Genomic DNA, 8,902 nt, shown 5'->3' with positions numbered 1-8,902 from the left:
TAAATCAACTTTATTTAACATTAGCTGGAATTAGTAACTATATTAAAGGATAAATTGGCGACCTAGGTGTGAGTTATTTATTTTATGCTTAAAATTTTACTCGGTGGTACTTGTAAAGAGAGAGTTCTTGCCAAAGCCTGACCCTTGAGAATTTACTTAGCGCACGACAGAGAGATGTTTTCATAGCCAAAGGTCACAGGTCCACATGAAGATTAATTCTAATCCATATCTTAATGATTATTTCAGCTCTTAAGGATGCCGAGATGAGAGCAGAAGGATGTTCAATTATTTAATTGAATTCAATTTAGTGCAACTATGAGGAAAATAACAGACATTAAGAAATAATGCATGGAATACATGTTGATTTAAAATAACTTAGAAAGGAGAGCTGAAAACGCCTCTATTTTGGTGACTGTCAACTAGAAAATAAACCTTCACAGTATGCGGCACCCATTCGACCGTAAAAAATTTCGTTTTGAACCCACTGGCGTTGGGAAGGTAGGGCTGCTAAAGGGACATAGTCCAGATTAGTCGAATTATAACTTGAATTAAAAGAGCCGATTTTCCCAGAATGGTGTATCGCTCCCCAATTTGGTGTCTCAACCTCGGGTTAAAATTCGTCACGTAATTTAAAATTACCAAAGTCTACGGCTATAGTTTTAAAAAATACACAAAAGTGACGGTTCGTCAAACAGCTGGAAGTCAATGAAGGGTAAAAACGGCGCAAGATATGAGTGTGGCCATGACCGCGGAAATCAAAGTATCCATGAAAACGAAGCAACAACACAATTTCATTTTGGAGAAGTCTCATTGCCGATCGAATACAAGAATAATGCACATCGGAATAACATATAATTGTGCACTATTTTATAATTAAATATCAATCTTGTTGAAACTAATACACAACACAAAGATAAATAGTGAGTTAGAGGAGAGGAAATTATTAAAATAAAAGATAATCAGAAAAATCGTTACCTTTCATATTAAGAAGTTTCGAAGCAAGCCAGCGTGATGTGAGTCGGCTGTGTCAAAAGATAAAAGCACAGCAATAGGTTGCATTCATTGGCTGATGCAGGATACGTAGATGACGCCAGGATACGTAGATGACGCCAGGATGCGTAGATGACGCCAGGATGCATAGATGACGTAGGATAAGGCCAACGATCCATTTAATTCGGCAAACACTCTCTCTTCATAATTGAAGTCTAAATTGAGATGAGTAATCAGATTGATCTTTTTTAATCAATTTTGTTAATTTGTACTTTACACATGTAATTAGTGGTGAGTAAATCTACTCTTCATAGTATTATTTACATTGCTATTAAAATAATTAAGTCAATAAGTCAAAGGCTATAATTGTTCATAACACGAAGTTTAAAAAACTATTAATTAAAAAATTGTGCATAATTCTATTTAGAATATTAAGCGCATATATCAATCTCAGCAATCTTAAGGAGAAAGAAGTCGTTAGGATATAGGACCAGTTAGAGGACATAATAGCGTGTGATCCTGCAGGAAAACTTTGATAGAGATGGGTGATTGGAATGAGGCCGTAGGCGAAGGAAGAGATGGTGATGAGATGGGGGACTACGGTATTGGCACGAGGAATGGCCGCGGGGAAACAGCAATTGAGTTCTGCAGGAGACCGGTCAGTCATCACCAAAGATTTAGAGGGGTTTAGACACCACAAAAGGCGGAGGCATACAAATAAAATGCAAGGTGACTCAGAAAGGTATCAGTCAGATTATGCTCTAGTTAGGTAAGGTTTAGGAACAGTGTGATAAATTCGCACAGCTTCCCGGAAGCGAATGCGGACCCTGACCATAACTTGGTTGTTATGAAGTGTACGTAGCGTCCGTTTCAAAAGATAAGGCAGGAGCGGCGGGTTGGGAAATGGAATGTAGAAGCATTAAATGGAGTGACAAGTTTTAAGTATCAACAGGTTGTAGGGAAAATCATGGATAACAGTAAATAGCTGAGTGATAACGAGGAAAAATGGGAATACAATAAATAAAGGATATCGAAAGCCGCAAATGAAACTATAGGCACTGTTAACAGGAAGAGGGCAAGGAAACCATGGATCACGGATGAGATGATTATAAAGATAGATAAGAGAAGAAAAGTAAAGACTGTAAACACAGAGCTAGGCAAAAGGAAGTACAAAGAGTTAAAAAATAAAATGAAACGGGCAACGAATTAAGCAAAAAAATCATGGTGGGAGACGCAGTGCGAGGATATGGAAAGTTTGCAGAAGAACGGTGAAATAGGGGCTTTGTACAGCAAGATTAAATCACTATCGGGGATTAAGTAAGGAAAATCTGTGCTAACAGTTAGAGATAAGGCGGTTAAGATAATAGTTGACACCGGAAAGATCCAAGAGAGATGGAAGGATAATATAGAAGCACTGTATGGTAAAGATCTTAGGTCAACAAGGTTAGACATATAAATAGAACACGCCGTAGATTAAGATAGCTTACGTCCAGGCATATTCGGTGATGAGATAAAAAGGGCATTAAGGGAGATGAAATTAAATAAGGCTGCGGGGGTAGACAACATTCCTACGGAACAAAGGTTTAAAAAAATGTGGGAGGAAGAGTCTATATGGAATGATTCGCAGTACCTATGAGGAAGGAATCTGGCCGGAAGACTTCGCGAGATCAGTGTTAGTTCCTATTCTGAAAAAGAAAAAGGCTACATCATATGAGGACTAGAGAACAATAACTTTGATTTCCAATGCAGCTAAAGTGGTTCTCAGGATCATCAACAAAAGAATGGAGAGCAAAGTTACTTATTGAAACCGGTGCAGTTCAACGTATATGTGGAGGAAATGGTTAAAAAGGCATGGGAAGAACTGGGAGTGGGAATACAAGTCGGAGAGGAATTCGTAAAATCAGTTAGGTTTGCTGATGACCAATATCTAGTTTATCAATCAGCCAAGGGATTGTAAGCATTGCTGAGTGAATTGGAAATTCAGTGCGATAAATACGGGACGAGAATCAAAATAAATAAAGTAAAAGCTATGCGATTTTCCAGAAAAAAAAGTAAGTTAAACATTAAAATAGGAGGGTATAAACTAGAGCAGGTAGAACAGTTCACGTATCTCGAAAGAGTTTTGGAACAACCTGGGCAATGTAGTAGGGACGTAAAGAGAAGAATTGCTCTCGGCAAAGAGGCTTTCACAAGGAGGGAGTTGATGACAGGGACGTTGAGAAAGGTTGTTAAGAAAAGACTCGTCAAAACTTTGATATGGAGCGTAGTTATGCACGACTCGGAAACTTGGTCACGGAAGCAGGATGATAGACGTAGGCCGTAGGCTTTTGAAATGTGGGTGTAGAGAAGAATGGAGAAGGTGAAATGGACCGAAAGGAAAACAAATCAGGAAGTACTTAGTACGGTGGGCGAGGAGAGGGGTTTCTTGGGAAAAAACCTGAGGAGGCAGGAAAAATGGATGAAAGGAGCATTGATCGGCAGTGGGATGTTAAAGACTAATTGAGGGGAGAATGTTAGGCATACGAGGAAAGGGCAGGAATAGGATAGGGATTTTAGACGGGATGAGGGGAGGAAGAAAGTACTCAGAGATGAAGAGGGACTTGATGTAGAATAATTTTATTTTGTTAGGAGTCACAAAATATTTATTTGGTAGTTGTGTCCATCCAAAACCTACCTTAACCGATAGATTATCTTTATATATAAAACAAAGTCGTAAATCGTGTTAGTTACACCATTTATAACTCAAGAACGGATGTACCGATTTTAATGATGCTCTGTTTTTTCCATATGATTCAGCCCAGAATAGCAGAATAACCATTAAAATTTCGTGAACGTATCATATCGGAAAATATCGTATCGTATATTTTCATTATATTTGGGTTTTTGGATTCGACTCAGCGCAGAATAGCAGAATAATCATTAAAATAACGTAAATGTATCGTATCTTAATATCGTATTGTAATATCGTATCATAAAATCGTATCTTAAAATATCGTATCGTATCGTTTCATCGAAGAATTTTCAACGCCAGAAGCAAGGCCTGGTTCCTGGTCTTGCAGATGTGGGTTCTACTGATGCTCTTGGCCGTATTTATAGAGTTCATCCGAAGATGATGAATGATGTTTCAGGTGAATGTTCGAGGGTCAACATCGTTCGAATACTTCACGGAATGTTAATGGTATAGTGTGCCCAACATTTTGTGCTGCATGTTGAGAGCTCAATTTGCTTGAAAACGATAATTATTGGGACACGGCAATTGCTGAAGCAACTATTTCAGCATCTCCAAGTCAGATACGCACATTATTTGCTATCATCCTTTCGACGTGCTTTCCATCCAATCCACGTGACCTGTGGAACAAATACAAGGATAACATGTCAAAGGACATTTTACATCGAATTGGTGCAAGTTCAAGAATTCTCGATATTATGGTAAATGAGGAGATGCAAAACCTGGGTTTGCGGTTGATGGAGGACATGTGTTACCCCATGTGCGGCAGTTTATGAGTGAAGTTAAGAATGCCAGCGCCTGTTCGTGGAATGAACGGAATGAACGACGCTTTTAATCGAGAATTGGAACGTGAACGTGAATACTGTCGAGATGAATCAGACCAATCAGTTCAAACGAATGTACCCCTGCTGAACCCCCAACAGAAGAAAAATATGAAGAATATGATACATAAAATGAAGGTAATTGGTGATGGAAATGGTGCCTTATTTTTCCTGGATGCCCCTGATGGAACTGGGAAGACTTTCCTCATATCATTGCTTTTGAACAATATTCGTGCGAGATCGGGCATTGAGGTAGCAGTTGCTTCTTCTGGTATAGCGGCCACATTGTTGGAAGGATGCCGTACGGCTCATTCAGCGTTAAATTTGCCGTTAAACCGACAAAATTCTGAGCAAGTGACAATTAATATTTCGAAACAGAGTGCACTGGCCAAAATTTTAGTAGCATCTAAAATCTTCATATGGGACAAATGCACTATGGCACACACGCGCATTGAAAGCACTAGACCGAAAATTGAAAGATCTGCGCAATTACTCGATATGCTTTGGTGGCGCAATGATTTTACTGTCTGTCGATTCACACCAAAAACTGCCAGTCATTCCAAGATCGACTGCTGCCGATGAAATAAACGCTTGCCTCAAATCATCGAATCTGTGGCGCTATGTGAAGAAACTTCAACTGACATGAGGGTTGCATTGCTGAACGGTTCATCCGCTGAAGATTTCTCCAAGCAATTATTAACTATCGCAGAGATGTGGATGACAAACTTCGTCATTCAGAATCAAATCGTTGGTACTCTGCATTCAATCTAATCTGTTGACTGTGTAAGAAACGAAGGAGAAGTCACCAACCATCCATCTCAATTTTTCACCTCCTTGGATGTGCCTCGCTTACCACCGCACAATTTACAGCTGAAGGTTGGCTCGGCGGTTATGATCCTTCGAAACCTAAACTCATCAAAACTATGAAATGGAATGGGTTTGGTGATAAAAAAAACTTATGATTAATGTGACTCACACGACTATACGCAAAGGAAAGTTCAAAGATGAGGATGTTCTCATACCGAGGATTACCATAATTTCAACCGATATACCCTTTGAGTTTAAATGAATTCAATATCCAATTCGTGTTGCATTCGTGATGACGGTTAACAAATCACAAGACCAATCGTTTAGTGATCGTGGTCTGAATGTAGAAAACCCATGTTTTTCTCATAGTGAATTACACGAGGCATGTTCACGTGTTGGTAAACCATCCGGTTTACTTGTTCTTACACCTGGTAATAAAACAAAAATGGTGTATATCAGAAGGTAATTGACTCAAGAGAATAAACCGGAATGCATATTTGTATAGATTGAATAAAAAAATGTCTTTATGAGATGCCATTGTAATACTTATTTTTGTAGTTTTATTGAATTTGTTTTCCTGAGATTATTATAACAAGTCAAATAAGATTAAAATGGGTACAACCGTTCTTGAATTATAAATGGTGTCACTAAACTGTTTATTAATTGTTAGGCGGTACGAAGTTCACCGGGTCAGCTAGTTTAATAATAATATCACTCTTGTCTTACCTAACGCCTGCTGTATGTGAAGCATATCTATTAGGGTAAGAAGACCAGTACCTTACACTGTACCGTCAGGAAAATCAAACATATTTGGTGAAGCTAATGGTTCCAGTATCATCCAGAATCGAAAAAAATATATTAAGATGGAATAATTACCCTATAGGACTAAGCATTACTTCAATAGGAATATTGCCAGAGCACGTAATTAGACAATATGTGATATTTGGCGACGGACTACCTGATAAATCTCAGACCCTTTGAAGTTCGCTTTCTCTCTCATTCTTTCGAATTTCCATTGTCTTGTTCAGGTCGATTCATTATTGGTAGCCAAATAATCTACCCACTACGGTACCACGCCCCTTTATTCTAACATAACCAAAACATAATTTCTTTGCTGAATATATTTATTTAAGGCCCATTACAATTAACAATAGCGTAAGTACTTCATTTCCTAGCGTTTTGTGCACTTATCGCTCTACAGTGAGGAAAATTCAGTTAATAACGAGATATTAAATATACCTTTTATTAATCCTCTAGTTTAAAATACCAGAATTCGTTATTCAAAGTTAACTGCAACTTGACTCCAGCAAATGAGCTATTAAGTAGAGCTGTAGAAACTTATCCAGACGTCGATTGGCTGTTAACCTTTTGTATTTCGGTGGTATTAAACGCAATATTAGCTCGACGTTATATTGTATTACTTCGTGAAAGCGATTTATGAGAAATTTATACGATTACAATTTCGGCATTTAAGGTTTCATTTACTACCTAGGTTTCGACGCTTGGATGATGACGTAAGTCGAAATCCAGGCAGTGAACAAAAATTTCAGTATGGAAGTGTTTCAATTCACCACATCATGTTAGCGTAAGGGTTTCATTTTCCATCGAATGAAAGAGACTTTCTGCTGAAAGGTTTTATTTTGTAGGTTGCTACTTCGGACTTAATTAAATTTCATTGCAGAAGCAGTTACGTTTTCAAATTCGTACCTCTGTTTTCAAGCAATCAACACTAATCCTTGAGATTGGTTTGGATAATCCACCCAATTGATTATTCTTTTTGTTTATTACCTCCGCTCACTTGATCCTTCGATATCCATCATTCTACGTTAGTCCATTTAGATGGCTGCAATTCTTTTAACTAACTGTTTTCTAAAGTATAACACATTCTAAAGAGTGTCGCCATTAAAACTCAAGTCTATGCCGCAGTAATACCGCCGGTGGGCAAGGTTACATGATGCATACTTCGATAAGGACATGGAAGAGTGGGACGTGGGGGGAGACGCTGAAAGGCGTGAGCATGGATATCTCACCATTATCGCTGTCAGCCACTTTCATTTATTCATACGATTTAGAGAGAGCTATAAAAACCTTCTTTCTCACCGCACTCCCAGACGTTTCCATTGGTTTTTCCACGCTCCCTTTTGTGCCCGTGACGTCATTGAATTGGTAAAATTTTCAGGCAAGGTGAGTGGAGTGATAAGGAAAAAGAATGAAGGAGTGGGAGGACTTGAGGGTATTGGTGATGGGAAGTGTAGGACGTTTCCGAGGGATCGAATGAAATTTCGGCGGCGGTGGCGACGGCGGCTGAGTGCGGAGAAGGCAAAATAAACGATAAATGGAGGCGAGAGATCCCGATTCCACGGTGAAACTGATGAGATTTGTCTGCCCCAATGAATATTGATATGACGACTCCCCTCCCAACTAGACTTTCTCGGTCCTTCTTTCCGTCTTCGCTTCAACCGCCGTCATTTTATTATCCGCCCCAAACCCTCTTTATTCGGCTTCACTACCTCCCTTGAAATTTTCACCGGAGCGTTTGTTACCCTCAACCTCCATTTTAATCCCCCCCCCCTAGCCCGGTCCTTCCTTGCGCGTCCCCAAAACCGTAAACCTCCTTTCTTTCTCTCTCAATTGTTTTTGCTGCCCATCAGAGAATCAAGATGTGTTTACCCTGACTTTGGTTTTTCCCCTCACCATTCACAATTCTGTCGACACGGATATATGCATTTAAGATCCCCCCTCGCAGAGCCCATTTGCACAGCCTCTGGTTTGAACGATCTCCCCCCTCACCCTCACCACTCTTTCTTCTTTCAGCATCCTTTGATTTAAATGGGAGTCTATCTTGATTCCGTGGAAGTTCTCTCTTTATTTTTCTATTTGCTTTCATTTCCATCAACAAACATCTAGGGTAATTTTTGAATCATTGGAAGCGAAAGGAAGGGAGACTTACTCGCTGTTTCCTCGACGCAAGCCACTTTCTACTCACCTTGGATAGCCTTGGAGATAATTCCAACGACCTAACGGTTCGCCTCTTTTCCTTTTTATTTGGTTGGTTCATTTATTTCCCTCTTGAAAAATTAATTAGGGATTCGGAACAGAAGTTCATTGAGGGGATGCCACTTACACTTCCGTTAGCGTGTGTTATTTTCTCGAACCGTTTTAAAAGAGCTTCCCTCAGCCAATAAAGAATTCCGAGATTTTCAATATTATCTTCACCTCAAAATGACAGTAGTTCAGACTCGTTTTATTTTCTCGCCACTTATTTTTTTTCTACTTTTTTACACGAATGGGAAACAGCATACCAAAGTAGGAATACTTGACACCGTGTCATTAATCTAGTAGTTACGAATGGCACGTTGAACGCGAATGTCTTAACGAAAGCTTTAAAGCAATAGATAACTGAAAAGAGTCTAAAAGTAATACAAATCTAAAATTTAATTATAAGGTCTCGTTAGTTGAAACCTGTCATTGTAATCCTTCGGGCGTTCAGCAGGGATGTCATTTCACCTCCAATATTTTTATAAACCTTTTAAAAAGGAATCTATTAATCTTGATG

This window comes from Hetaerina americana, unplaced genomic scaffold (genome assembly GCF_022747635.1).
Source record: "Hetaerina americana unplaced genomic scaffold, ioHetAmer1.1.p SCAF_6, whole genome shotgun sequence".
NCBI lineage: Eukaryota > Metazoa > Arthropoda > Insecta > Odonata > Calopterygidae > Hetaerina > Hetaerina americana.
The sequence above is the reverse complement of the archived record's forward strand: the minus strand, read 5'-3'. Positions refer to the sequence as shown.